General features: G+C 44.4%; 1 long non-coding RNA gene across 1 annotated transcript; it reads right to left on the reverse strand.

The window, feature by feature from the left end:
• Positions 1 to 4,816: 4,816 nt before the first annotated feature.
• On the reverse strand, positions 4,817 to 5,710 carry LOC134223017 (uncharacterized). The gene is made up of 3 exons (XR_009982451.1): positions 5,628 to 5,710; positions 5,418 to 5,565; positions 4,817 to 5,353 (listed from the first exon to the last, which is right to left on the reverse strand). It is a non-coding gene; the product is annotated as an uncharacterized LOC134223017 (long non-coding RNA).
• Between the last annotated feature and the right edge of the window lie 10,012 nt (positions 5,711 to 15,722).

Consider the following 15,722-nt stretch of genomic DNA (forward strand, 5'->3'; position numbering starts at 1 on the left):
GACCATGCTGAGGGTGGCTGGGTTCGATTCCCGGTCCCGGTCTAGGCAATTTTCGGATTGGAAATTTTCTCGACTTCCCTGGGCATAAAAGTATCATCGTGCTAGCCTCATGATATACGAATGCAAAAATGGTAACCTGGCTTAGAAACCTCGCAGTTAATAACTGTGGAAGTGCTTAGTGAACACTAAGCTGCGAGGCGGCTCTGTCCCAGTGTGGGGATGTAATGCCAATAAGAAGAAGAAGAAGAAGCCCTTCTTATCCGAACTTCTGATTGCTTGGGAACTGACCAAGCCATTGCCACTGTATCTCATTGCCGCCCATACCGCTGAATAAGTCGAAAAGGTAAAATGTTAAGAATAAAGTCATTGGGACCTGGGAGAAAGGAGGCATTTTGCGCCCACCCCGGAAGCTGCCGTTGGTCAGACCAGCAGCTTGGGGTCTAGGCTAGTCCCTTACTGGGAACTCCCCTAAACTGGCATGCTCCCCTAATTTGGGAATGTCTTTTTCATTATTTACTTGATGGAAAAGAAAGTGGGAGGAAAAGGAAGGAACAGGAAATGCAAATGGAAAGGAGCATGATACAAGCTTCTGGGGAAGGAGCCCCAGATAAGGACTTCAATAAGCCAAAGGCGAAGCGTAAATCAAATACATATAGTTTTTGTTCGCGACTTAAAAATTCAAACCGTTATCTGATAATAGATGTACGGAAGTACTTTGTGTGAATTTGAGATAAATTTGCTCATTTTATGCCGACAACTATGCGATCGCATTTGATCCAGTGTAATCTTTATAAACTGGTAATGCTTTTAGCGGGAAAGAGTATTCGAAATGATGGTATGCTGAATATGAGAATATGCATCGAGGGATTTCAGTAACAATGGGTAAATCAGATTAGGGAGAGGGGTGGAGATCAGTAATCGACTTTCGTCAAAGTAGAAATTTATTGGTTCATCCAAAACAAACAGTGCCACCAAACTACCGTCAGACTCACTCCAAAAACTCATATACCTTGATCTGAATAGGGCCCGTTGGTTATTCTGGCCATTGATTAACCCACTCCGGAATTGTTTTGTTCTTGATACGACTTGGACCAATCGCTTCTTCTTCTTCTTCTTCTTCTTCTTCTTCTTCTTCTTCTTCTTCTTCTTCTTATTGGCATTACATCCCCACACTGGGACAGAGCCGCCTCGCAGCTTAGTGTTCATTAAGCACTTCCACAGTTATTAACTGCGAGGTTTCTAAGCCAGGTTACCATTTTTGCATTCGTATATCCATGAGGCTAGCACGATGATACTTTTATGTCCAAGGAAGTCGAGACAATTTCCAATCTGAAAATTGCTTAGACCGGCACCGGGAATCGAATCCAGCCACCCTCAGCATGGTCTTGCTTTGTAGCCGCGGGTCTTACCGCACGGCTAAGGAGGGCCCCTCGCTCGGACCAATCGCTATTCTCACAATCAACCAATTCACTCCAAAGTTGAAGTTCATTGAATGATCAGTAGTTTTTGAAAACCAAGCCACTCCGAAATTGAATTTTTCGTCATCGAAAGGGCTAACAGTCATCCACTTCATGTAAGGGTTCTTCTTGATGTGACTTTGTTCGATAGCAATCAATATCGAATAGCAAGCGAAAATTGAGAGCTATTTTATTTTCCTAATTAAATCCTTTTTATTTTGTCGTGGCATTTATTTACGAATAAAACCTCGAATCAAATATATAAAGAAATAATTTGGATCTAAATGCTTACCCAAACACCTCTGAGAGATTGATGCACGCTATTGCCGCCATATTGAATCAAAGATAATGACATGATTTTTGCAAACCATGACTCCAGTAAAATCTACCAAAAATTCACTTAACTTTCACCTACCTTTCCTACCGTTAAATTGTAAGTGCATCAAGTAAAGTGTATCTGATACCTGTTTTACAGAACGGTTTCAAATATGGTACATGCTCTCTGTAGTACGAATAAAAGAATGCCCTCACAGCATATGTTCTTGGTCATTCAGGAAATCCCTGGAGTAAGGCAATTTGATCTACACGCGTAGCTGAAGATCAATGTTCCGATTTCAAATATGGTTCATGCTCTCTTCATATTGAATACATTTGTGTTGAACTTGATGTTAAACTTAAAAAACACACAAATATAGGGATGATTCAAATATGACGTCCACTACTTTTTTAGATTTCTAGAACCCCCCCTCCCCTCTGTCACGCTTTTTTGTATACCTTGTATATGCAGTGTCACAAAATCTTAGAAACCCCTCCCCCCCTAATGTTTTTCTTAGTTTTTGTGCACACACATACACACACATACACACATGCATACAGTTCGTTGAGCTAAGTTGATTGGTATATAACACTATGGGTCTCCGGGCCTTCTATAAGAAGTTCGTTCTTGGAGTGAAATGATAGCCTTTCGGTACAACTTTGTTGTACGAGAAAGGCAAAAATAATGGGTACATTATATATTCAAAACAGGCCTTTAGATCGTTGGTTACACGTGTTGATCTGAAATGATCCACTTCAGGTATTTCTTGGATATCCGCGAACGGCTTTCATACGCAGATTCTGTTACTGTGAAACCTCCATGAGTCGATATTAAAGGGACCTTACATTTACAAAACCATCTTGTAGATCATTGGTTATGCATGTAGATCTGAAGGCCTCCACTTCCGGTATTTCTTGGATAACCGCGAACGTATTCCATACGCAGATTTTGTTATATGTACTACAATGGGTACATTACATTTACAATGCAGGCCTGTAGGTCATTGGTTACGCATTTAAACCTAAAGGCCTTCACTTCAGGGATTTCTTGGATAACCGTGAAGATCTTCCATACGCAGATTCTATCATATCATAGATATAATTATCAAGATGTTGGAGTTAGAGCAATTTAGTACTCATTTTATGGTTCCATGTTCTAATATTTCGGTACCCAGTAAAATGAGGCAACGCCTCAACATACATTTTTATTGTTCTAATTTCATACTGTTGTCAAGGTTATCAACTTGACTATTTATTTATTATTTTCCAACGGTTTGCGGATGTTCAAGGAATAAGATTCTTTAGGTTTTCCTAAACTAAAATATTTTATTTGTTTTCCAGATCATCGCTAATGTAAATCTACTTTTTTGCGGATTCAGGAAATGCATGGTTAGGCAGATGTGAATGGCCGAGTCTTTAATCGCTTTTCCCATGGAAATACAAAAAGTTTTCTCGTCAAGGTTCCCGTGGAAATGAGGATTTTTTGTCTGCGGGGAAATTTAGTAGAATTTCTTCTGAAAGCTCAGAAGTCCGACGTCCGATGTCCTTCCAGAACTTCCTCGGCATCATTATCCGCCGTCGGATAAAACACTCTAGGGCAATCGACTGTAAAAAATCTTATCATTAGCGTGCTACACTTTTGTTTTTCCACTTTGCAAACATTTTTACTCGTCATGGCCTTTCTATTGGTCGCCTGTCCCTCGTTTAAGTATTTGATGAATCCAATCCAATATAATTCTACTATTAAACAGCGAGCATCCAACACCTGTACAGCAACACGTGCATCGATAATAGCTTTGTGTTTGGCAGCAAAGATCCACTTCGGCACTTGATCTTCCGCAATTTTTCATCTTCCCGCTTCAGATTTCTATCTTTACCCTCGTCCTACCGGTCTGCCAATGCACACACATTCTTAACCTCATAATCACCTAATTTTAGTAATGGCCAGTTCCGTTGCGTCTTAGCTTTGGACGTCATAGTTCGAGGTCAACAAATCCACCCTCTGATACCGAGCCGTCTCCTCGGCAGTATGATAGGAAAATTTGTTGTCTTCATCATCACCTTGTGAGAGTCCTTGATTAATTAACTATAGTTATAACTACAAGAATTAACTAACTGCAAAATTACTCTTGAGTTGATGATTCTCTTAGGTGACGGTTCAAATCGAGCTAACGTCATCATTCCATCATCATCCATTCCTGAATCGATGTCGACATCAGATTTGCTCATGCGGTCGCGCCTGGCTTCGAAATTCTGAAGCATTTGCAGCCGCTAGATGGTGGAATTGGTCAACAATTTTGCCACCTCCTTCAAACCATCGGGCGAACGTTCCGGTTTATGAAGTGTTGCTGAACACTGTCCGGAGAGGCCTAGAACTGTTGCTAGAACGAAAACTTACTTTGGGCATCTTGTCCTGATTGTTGTCGGAAACTTGCATATGAGCAAAAATACGAGTGGGAATCACACCAAATGAAGAATAACTTATAATACAATGAGATTTTTGGAGATGTCAAAGATTCAATATTATGTATAGGGTTAAGGCAGGTATTTTAATCTCTTTATCATAGTTTCGAAAACCAGACACTTTTTGCCAAACTCATCTGTACCAAATGGTACACGCAAAAAAAAAGTTGCGGTCGAAACTACCATTCCGAGGGTTAATTTAAGAATTCGCACCGACGATTTTCAGCAGATAACAAACCCGTTTGATTTTACCATGCGCGCAGTAAAAATCAACTGTGGTCCTGGTGAAATGTTGTTACATGAACTGAATCAGTGGTGAAATTGTCCGAATGCATGGTTAATTTTACTGAAAATTTGTGGTTGTTTTAAAAACATGGCATAGTCTACAAAATAGTAATTGTTACCATGGATTTTTTTCTGTGTAAGCTCGGGAGAAACATTCTGCTATAGTGGAGTTCTAGCCAATGGACGTTTCTTTCGTTGGTTTTAGCCCCTACGACAACGAACGGAAATACCTGCCGTGTCCCTATTATAATATGTGTGGGACTGTAACCTTTATGACACGGAATAAATAAACTTTTGAAAACGAGATGTCTAATAACATTTATGCATCATATTTATATATCTTCGCTACAATCGCTACAAATAGTTCTGATTACTCAATTCAAAATTGAATCAATCTGAAAGGATGAAATGATTAATTCTTTCAGTATTCAAAGGAATGTAAAAACTGGAAAAGTCCTTTCTCGCATTTGCTGAATTAACACTTTTAATATCTTCTTACGGTCGAGAAGAATGACGCAAGTTTTTGCAAGTCCAAATATTCCGAAAAAACACGACATACATATATTGTGGTATTTTTCGACTTAGAAAACTTGTATCATTCTTTTCTGTTCAGACCGGATTTCTCGTGATGATCTCGTGATGCGAAGAGTGTCGGTGTTGGTCTTTCTTAATTTCGTCGGTTATTCGCGCATTGCCTGGCTGCCGGAACAACCCATTCTAGAGACTTGGATAGTCTGTTGCATCTGGGAGACCCCAGTGATGAGTGCATGGAACGGAAAACCAAGCCCGATGACAAACGCCTGTGAGACACCTTCACGACATCACTTCCGGAACTATATGATAGAATGTCCAAAAATTAAAACGTTTTATTTAAAAAACGGAAAAAGCATAGTGTACCTTTCATAGATTTGTATTCAGGTACTCCTACCAGTGTTTGGTCATAAAAGGATGTTTCTTTTATCCCTCGAATATTTGCTCCCGGGAGAATTTTTTTTCCAGTTTCTCAGAGAAATAACAGCCGATGTGGCACGGCTTCCCTGCATGTCTAAAAAAGTTTATTTGAATAAATCACAAAGGCTTCATTTATACATTCTAACAATTACCTACCGTCAGCTTTCGTTTTCGAAGTTTGTTATTGTTTGAAGAAAAAACTTCCGAAAATGTTGCTATGGCAGCAGTGCTAAATTTTGGTCTAAGGGCCATCAATAGATTACGTACTGAAGCGACGCCTTCATGTTTGGGTACCGAAGACCGTTCATATCATGCGAAACTGGAACCACGAAAAAATCACCAGTTTCATATTGATTGTTGATCATATGTACCACAATGGATATATTACATTTACAAAACAGGCCTGTAGATCATTGGTTACGCGTGTAGATCTGAAGGCCTCCACTTCAGGTATTTCTTGGATAACCGCGAACGTCTTCCATACGCAGATTCTGTTATATGTACTACAATGGGTACATTAAATTTACAAAATAGGCCTGTAGATCATTGGTTGCGCGTGTAGACCTTAAGGCTTTCACTTCAGGGATTTCTTGGATAACCGTGAAGATCTTCCATACGCAGATTCTATCATATGTACCACAATGGGTATATTACATTTACAAAACAGGCCTGTAGATCATTGGTTACGCGCGTAGATCTGAAGACCTCCACTTCAGGTATTTCTTGGATATCCGCGAACGTCTTCGATACGCAGATTCTGTTATATGTACTACAATGGGTACATTACATTAACAAAATAGGCCTGTAGATCATTGGTTACGCGTGTAGATCTGAAGGCTTTCACTTCCGGTATTTCTTGGATAACCGCGAACGTCTTCCATACGCAGATTCTGTTATATGTACTACAATGGGTACATAACATTTAAAAAACAGGCCTGTAGATCATTGGTTACGCGTGTAGACCTGAAGGGCTTTACTTCAGGGATTTCTTGGATAACCGTGAAGATCTTCCATACGCAGATTCTATCATATGTACCACAATGGGTATATTACATTTACAAAACAGGCCTGTAGATCATTGGTTACGCGTGTAGATCTGAAGACCTACACTTCAGGTATTTCTTGGATAGCCGCGAACATCCTCCGTACACATATTCTATTCAATGTTTCACAATGTACACATATCATATTCAGAACAGGCCAATATTAATTGAATTTATGTTACGAAAGTTCTATGAGAAGTTGAACCGTTCACGTAAGGGCCACGTGCCACAGCCCGATATGTGTAAGGACATAAACGGGAACCTTCTTACGAACGAGCGTGAGGTGATCCAAAGGTGGCGGCAGCACTACGAAGAACACCTGAATGGCGATGTGGCAGACGAAGATGGCGGTATGGTGATGGACCTGGGAGAACACGCGCAGGACATAATTCTACCGGCTCCGGATCTCCAGGAAATCCAGGAGGAGATTGGCCGGCTGAAGAACAACAAAGCCCCTGGGGTTGACCAACTACCAGGAGAGCTATTTAAAAACGGTGGTGAGGCACTGGCTAGAGCGCTGCACTGGGTCATTACCAAGATTTGGGAGGAGGAAGTTTTGCCGCAGGAGTGGATGGAAGGTGTCGTGTGTCCCATCTACAAAAAGGGCGATAAGCTGGATTGTAGCAACTACCGCGCAATCACATTGCTGAACGCCGCCTACAAGGTACTCTCCCAAATTTTATGCCGTCGACTAGCACCAACTGCAAGGGAGTTCGTGGGGCAGTACCAGGCGGGTTTTATGGGCGAACGCTCCACCACGGACCAGGTGTTTGCCATTCGCCAAGTACTGCAGAAATGCCGCGAATACAACGTGCCCACACATCATCTATTCATCGACTTCAAAGCCGCATATGATACAATCGATCGGGACCAGCTATGGCAGCTAATGCACGAACACGGTTTTCCGGATAAACTGACACGGTTGATTAAAGCGACGATGGATCGGGTGATGTGCGTAGTTCGAGTTTCAGGGGCATTCTCGAGTCCCTTCGAAACCCGCAGAGGGTTACGGCAAGGTGATGGTCTTTCGTGTTTGCTATTCAACATCGCTTTGGAAGGTGTAATACGAAGAGCAGGGATTAACACGAGTGGTACAATTTTCAATAAGTCCGTCCAGCTATTTGGTTTCGCCGACGACATAGATATTATGGCACGTAACTTTGAGAAGATGGAGGAAGCCTACATCAGACTGAAGAGGGAAGCTAAGCGGATCGGACTAGTCATCAACACTGAAACTATATTTGACCCCGGGAGTCCTGCTACGTCCCAGAAGGGGATGTGCCTAAGCCCCAAGCTGCTGGTCTAGAGCCAACGGCAGCTTCCGGGGTGGGCACTCAAGGCCTCTTTTCTCCCGGGTCCCAGGGCGTTGTTTGAAGGGAGAGTTTTCGGTGGGGTGGTCCTAATAAAAATATTGATTTACCTTTTACACTTTTTATTCGGTGACTACGGATGACGGTGAACGTTCGTACACTTCGCTGGCGCGATACCAGCGGGAAGGTGCCAATGGCGGGCGGCCAACGAACGCACAGCTGAGCGGAGGTCGGGCGGTGGCCTGTCGAAAGCCGCCGACGGCGGGGGACGTAGAAGCGGCGACGGTGGTGCGCCGAGAAGTTGGTTTGGTTGAATGGTTGAATGGTGGCGGGATGACGCTCGACTGGTGGCCTGTTGAGGAGCTGCGATAGCAAAGAATAGCTTCAATCGAGGATGACGAGCTTTGCCCTGATGCACAGTGGGCCAGTCGAAGGTCGCAGGCGGCGTAGAATAGCTTCCGGGAAGCAGACAGTGGCGTGGGGCCTAACGACGGGGTCGATGAAGAATCCCACGTGCGACCGACTTAGGTGAGGTTGCCGTAGTGCAACGCGGCGGTGGTGTGGCGTAATTTCCACTTCGCGGTATAGGTGACCGTACACTCGAACGGATTACGGTTGCAATTCAACCAGATTTCCCAGATATATGCACGAGGAATCCACGTTACTATTCACCGAAACATGACCGCACCATCGTTCGATCACACACTTAATCATCTCTTGTCGCTTCTTTTCACCGAGCAAAATCTCCCAGCCTCACTCGGTGCTCACTCTCGCTGCATCCGCCCACATAGCCACCCATTTCGCATTTATTCTTCCTCGTCACCCGTTATCATTTTTCGTTGGTAACCGTCGTCACCGCAGCCAAACGAGCGAATTTTGAATTGCCCGTTGGTTCCTAGCTGTACAAAATTAAACCCTACAACCCCACACAAATTAACAAACTAGCTACCGTTCGGTAACATCCCCCTCTGGTCAGAGTAGCAAAAAACTAATTATAACAATAATTTTTTTTTTTATTCTATGAATGATTATTTAATTTGCACAAAACGGAATAACAACAAAACCCTCTGGGTGCGGAAACATAACAAATAAACTATACATGCCATAACAATGGGCAACACTTTACAATATCTTCTCCTTCTGTTGAACTTCACCGCGAATGTCGAGGGACTATACGGTCAAAACCTCCTACTAGCGACTTGATGTTCGTTCTAACAACACCCCTGTAACTTGTAGGTAGGCGTCGTACACAAGGTGGACTAAACATTCCAATCCACATGATACTTATTTTCGAATATTTAATTATCGTCTATAACGAAATCGCGCCCGACTGTCACGCGGGACAGAAGTTACTCGCTTGGAAGAACACATATGACTGTCGAATCTATAACATCAAAATCAATATAAGGAATTATTGTCTAGCTCACCCTTACCATGGCTAGAGTACTAGGACCCACTACAGGTTTAATTACTCATACTGGTATGGGCAAGTATATAAGGTCAACGACACTTATGATAATGTGTCGTTAGTACTACATAACTACATTCGAGACGAAAACGAAAAAGTAATAACAGTGATCGATTTACCAAGACAATCAGCATCTGAACCGATCAATTTTGACCAGTTCGAAACTCAGTAGTAAATTGGCTTTTGCTCCATGTAGGAGGGAACCTTCGCGCGCGAATAATTCCTATTCCGAGGACGTCTCCTCGAGTTACCGGAGTGACCCTTAGTGATGGTAAAACCTACATAACTTCCACCTAGTACCGAAACATCATCGTGACACGCTCCGCGGTAAGCGTTTGTCAGAGACACAGAGGTGTGGACTCTAGGGTAGGATTTTCTATCAATGACTAAGAAGGAACATGAGTTAATTAGTTTGCCAATATTCAATTTTTTTGTCTCAATTTGCTTGTTGGGGACTGGGAACCCTATTCTCGGTTCCTCAGTCTAATGGGAACAATGACAATTGTGCTATTGTCCAGCTTTCAAAAGACTCGCCGGCCACACACCTATATTATGGCCGGTGCTATCCATTAGCTCATAGGATGACGAACCATGCCTAGCTATCACCTCACATGGCACGTATTGCGCACCGAGCTTGGCGTTATAAAACTCGTTTGCGTTTGACAACTTGGTATTCTTTTTATATACAACGTCTCCTATGGCGAAGGGCTTGGCCGGTCTACGCACTCGTAGATTGTACGTTCGAGCACATGCGTTATGTGCTTGTTGCAGGTGCTTGTGCACCAGGGCGTATAACATGGGATTTTGCTCCCTTACCCTTGCTGCCCTTTCTTGCAGCGACGATTCCTCTTCGCTTTCGAAGCGTGAATGATCCGTTCCCTTTAAAATGGCTTCCTCCTCTCGCCACCCGGAACGGCGTGTAGCCGGTAGACGAGTGGATGGTAGAATTTATTACTACCTCGATCTCTGAGAGGCGTAAGTCCCACGTCCTCTGGTTGTCTCTAGCATAAGAGCGTATTGCCGTGTTTATTACGCGATTTACACGCTCCACGGGGTTCGCTTGTGAATGGTATCGCGAAGATAACCACTGCTGAACCTCAAATCTATTCATAAGATCGCGAAACTCCCGTGATGTGAACGTGGTGGCATTGTCAGTGAGAACGATGGCTGGTACCGAATTGCGGTAGAACCATTGATCCACCAATACCGAACAAAGGGTCTTTGAGGAGATCTTTGGGAACGCATGAATTTGAACCCATTTGCTGAACAAGTCCATCATCACAAGGATGTATTGTTTACCACTTGTTGAGCGGGGGAGGGGCCTATGTGGTCCAGGGCCATTATTTGCCAAGGACGACAGGCATCCCGCATATCTCCCATTACAGGGCTAGTTGAAATATTCGGAGGTTTAATTAGTTTGCACTCGGTGCATTTCCGCACGTATTCCCGGACATCTCGGAACATGTTTGGCCAGAAAAACTTCTGACGTATTTTTCCAACAGTTTTGTCGACTCCAATATGTAGTAGCCCGTCATGGTTGGCTGTAATGATGGATTTACGTAATTCTGGACTAGGAACGACTTTCCAGTCGAACCGATGGTCATCCAAATCGTCATTAAATACGTATTTGAGTAATTGGTCGTTTTCTAGTCGAAAATCGGGGTACTCATCAGGCGACTTACTAACCTGCTCTTTGAGGAAGTTATACCAGTCGTTTACCGATTTCTTCGATATGGCCATCACACCCCTCGACAGGGCGTCTGGGACAATATTGTCCTTCCCTCGACGATGTATGATGGTCATGTCATACATTTGGAGAGCCAGGCTCCACCTACTGAGCTTCGACGATGTTCTCCACTTTGAACGCTTAATAAACGTCAAAGCAGACGAATCTGTGACGAGAGTAAAGTGGCTCCCCTCTAAGTAGCCTCTAAAGTGCTCTATTGCCAGGAGTGCGGCCAGCCCCTCTTTCTCCGTGGCATGATAGGAGCGTTCGGGAGTAGTGAGCTTTTTGGAGTAATACTCCACTACTCGCTCTTGGCCATCCACCTTTTGAGTGAGGACACCGGCAATTGCGTAGTCACTTGCATCGGTGTGCACGATAAACTCGTGGTCGAAATCAGGACTTGTTAAAATTGGAGCAGTTATCAATTTCTCCTTTATCTCCTGGAACGCTTCCTCGGCTTCTGGAGTCCATTTCAGGGTCTTTGACTTCGTTTTAGAAGTTCTGAAAGGGCTGCGGTAGTCCGACTATAATCGGCGATGAATCGCCGATAATAGTGGACATCCCTAAAACCGACGGAGTTTAGTGATGGTAGTTGGCCGTTCATACTCGACTATTGGCCTAATCTTCTCGGGATTAACCCGCAATCCTTGAGAAGACAGGATGTAGCCGAGAAACGGAATTTCTTCCAGGCAGAAGTGAGACTTCTCCAACTTTATCGATAGGTTGGCGTCTCGTAGGCGTCGCGCCACCTCTTCGAGCAGCCGTACGTGTTCTTCAAACGTCTCTGTCACTATGACAATGTCATCTAAGTAGACAAAGACGTAAGGTTCCAGTACACCCTGACCTAACACTCGATTCATCAACCTGGCCAGTGTTGCTGGGCTGTTGACTAAACCGAATGGTAGGCGAGTGTACTGGAACATCCTTCCCTGCACACTGAACGAATAATACTTGCGCGACTTCTTGGCCAGCGGGATTTGCAAAAAGGCCTCCGAGAGGTCAATCGTCGAGAGGTAACGTGCTCAAGGTAGCCGGCTAAGTATTCGTCCAGGGTGCGGGAGGAGATAAGCATCACATACGATCCGCTCGTTGAGTTTGCGAGCGTCAAGACACAAGCGAATCGCCCCGGATTGTTTGCGAACGGGAACGATATTGAGTGACCAATCCGAATTAGATTCCTCAATGATCCCCCGGTCCAGCAATCTGTCCAGTTCAGCGAACAGTCCCTCTTGGATTTTCGGCGCAATTGGGTACGGGTATAATCGTACGGGTTTGGAGTTCTTGAACTCCTCGCTGAGAGTGATAGTATGCTCACATTGTTGGGTGGTGTCTAGCTTTTCGTCAGTCGCAACTTTGAAAAGTTTTTTTGTTTGCTCTAACCGATTCTGTTGATCGGCGGTGAGTGACACTTTTGCCGTTTCTGGACTTGGAATGGACACCGACGCATCAGCAGTGATGGAAGCAATAGCGGGGTAGATTCCGAATACTCGCCAGAAGTCCATGCCACAGATGCATTCCTTAGTTAATTCTGGGGCTACCAATGTTGCAATCACCCTGGTTTTCCCCATAAATGTGTACGGCATAAAGACTTCGCCGGACACTGCCAATTGGGATCCATCGGCTGTGTGTAACTCGACTGGATTAGTTGGCTCTCTAATCTTTATCCGGCGGAATTTGTCAAGTAATGTTCGGTTGATAAATGTCAAGTTGCTTCCACAGTCTAACAAAGCTGTGACTTCAACATCAAATATTTTGATTTTTACGTGCGGACGATCGTCCAGAAAATTATGGAGTGTAATTTTGTTAATTTGTGGTGAAGTGATTTCCGCCTCGGGTTCCTCCGTACTTGCGTTGTAAAAACAACTAAGTTCGGACAACCAGTTGAGGAATTCATCATCACTCTGCGCTTGTGGAAGTTCCAGCGGCTTTAGGACTTCCGCATCTGGTTTTTTAGACAGTACGGACAGTTTTTTCTGGTAACCCCCTTGAACGCACAACCATCGCAGAAAACTCTGCGAGGAATCGGGCAGTCAGACAAATCATGTTCGTCTCCGCAATTAAAGCATTCTCCCTCCTCTGGAGGAGAGTAGTTCGCAATCATTTTTAAAAGTGCACTGGGTCGACTAGGACCAGGAAGTGATTCCTTAGTTGGTCCCGGCGAATTCATTTCCCTATCCGGATTTTTCGAATTTATCTGTGGCTTAGTTTTGAAAGCTGACCCTTTTGTACGGTCGGCCTCGGACTTGGAGTTTCTCGAGAATTGGCTCGACTTGTTATTCGGTTCTGACGACTTAGTTCGAGGAAAGAGTGGCTTCGAGCCGGTAGTTCCGTTAGAGTTCGTGAAGATTGCGCACGTCTCTCGTTTAGATGTCCCGAATACCTTGGAAAACGCAGAGAAATCCGTAGCATCCAACTCCTTGCCTATGCTCATAAGGTCCTTCAGTGTTCCCACGTTTCTCCCAATAAGAGCTTTTCGGCAATCATATCGCATGTTAGTTTTGAGGACTTCGATCTTCTCCCTCTCGGACATAGGCTGGCTCATGGCTTGGAACAGTTTTTCAACCTGCAAATAATATTGCTGGAAAGACTCCCCCTTTTGTTGCCGAGTCTGATAAATTTTCGTACGAAGCACGGAGTCTAGGTCTGGATGACGAAATTCATTTTTCAGTTCGATCACCAAGTGTTCCCAACTAAAGAGTGAATTACGGATTCGACACGCGGTGTACCAGCTTAGCGCTGCTCCGTCGAATAAATGAATTGCCGAGTCGAACAAGTCCTCAGCTGAGGCATGTTCAGAAATGGCCAATTGGTGGATATGTGAGAGAAAATCATTCAATCCTAGACGTGATCGTTTCCATTGTACTTATTTATTTTCCGCTGGGAAACGGGAGTTACTCTTCACGATGCTACTACCGGATAGGGTCGTCGATTGACTTCACAAACCGGAGCAGCAGAGATCGGATCAGGTTGACTCGGAATATTTTCCCCTACCGTGGATGTAAAAGATAAGTCATCTAGTCTACGCTGGAAGGAACAGTTCTGCACCTGCTAGTGTAGATTCAGGAAACGCTAAGCTGTGTTTTAGTGGTGCATTTCGCCCAGAGGTTACTCTAGTACCACTTTCAAAGTCTGCCCAATTCACTCGAGGAGCGGCAGGGGTTGCCGCTTCCTGATACTCCAGAAATGGGTTAGTGCTGTTAGGCTTCGGAATTTGTGGGGGTGGTGGAGGTTTTTGCATTTCCTCCTTCAGCCCACTTATCTGGGACGAAAGGGCTTTCATCAAACTCCCAATATCCGTCATCGCTTGATTGAATTGTTCCACTGTTACATACCGAACTTCCTTTGGAATTGCTCCCAATGACCTCTGTGACCTAGGGGCTGGTGTGGGTGGTGGCGATCTACCCCAATGGCTTCATCTAGCAATCCGATGTCACTGTCTGTTTCCTCGTCGGATGGTGCAAAAAAGACATCATCTGACCAGAAATGTTCTGAAAATAGGTCCAACACACTTCGATATGTTTCGCCAGCTTTTAGTTTTAAATCACCGATTGCATGGTTTTTCACCACCGCCAGGCGATGGCCTAAATGCAACAACCTAGCTCTGAAAACGTTTTTTCCATTTTTTGCTGTTTTCGCTAGTTTCTGTTCGAGTTCTCTGAATAGGTACTTACACGCTTCCAGATCCATTTCAGGATCCTGGTCGTAGTGAATAATAAACTCATGACCTTCCTGTTCATCTTTTAGAATTTGTTTGAGTCTGCGTCTACGTTTACACCGTGATTCATCATCACCGATAACGGAGAAGCGGAGAAGGAGCTCGTAATCGAGTTGTAGCAGCTTGGGGCTTAGGCACATCCCCTTCTGGGACGTAGCAGGACTCCCGGGGTCAAATATAGTTTCATTGGCGCCCAACGTGGGGCCTAACGACGGGGTCGATGAAGAATCCCACGTGCGACCGACTTAGGTGAGGTTGCCGTAGTGCAACGCGGCGGTGGTGTGGCGTAATTTCCACTTCGCGGTACAGGTGACCGTACACTCGAACGGATTACGGTTGCAATTCAACCAGATTTCCCAGATATATGCACGAGGAATCCACGTTACTATTCACCGAAACATGACCGCACCATCGTTCGATCACACACTTAATCATCTCTTGTCGCTTCTTTTCACCGAGCGAAATCTCCCAGCCCCACTCGGTGCTCACTCTCGCTGCATCCGCCCACATAGCCACCCATTTCGCATTTATTCTTCCTCGTCACCCGTTATCATTTTTCGTTGGTAACCGTCGTCACCGCAGCCAAACGAGCGAATTTTGAATTGCCCGTTGGTTACTAGCTGTACAAAATTAAACCCTACAACCCCACACAAATTAACAAACTAGTTACCGTTCGGTAACAACACGTCGAAGACGAAGTACATGTTAGGAAGAGGTTCAAGAGAAGACAATGTGAGCCACCCACCGCGAGTTTGCATCGGTGGTGACGAAATCGAGGTGGTAGAAGAACTCGTGTACTTGGGCTCACTGGTGACTGCCGAAAATGACACCAGCAGAGAAATTCGGAGACGCATAGTGGCTGGAAATCGTACGTACTTTGGACTCCGCAAGCCGCTCCGATCGAATAGAGTTCGCCGCCATATCAAACTGACAATCTACAAAACGCTAATTAGACGCTAACGCTAAACGCTAATTATATAATTATATAA

This window comes from Armigeres subalbatus, chromosome 3 (assembly GCF_024139115.2).
Source record: "Armigeres subalbatus isolate Guangzhou_Male chromosome 3, GZ_Asu_2, whole genome shotgun sequence".
Taxonomy (NCBI): domain Eukaryota; kingdom Metazoa; phylum Arthropoda; class Insecta; order Diptera; family Culicidae; genus Armigeres; species Armigeres subalbatus.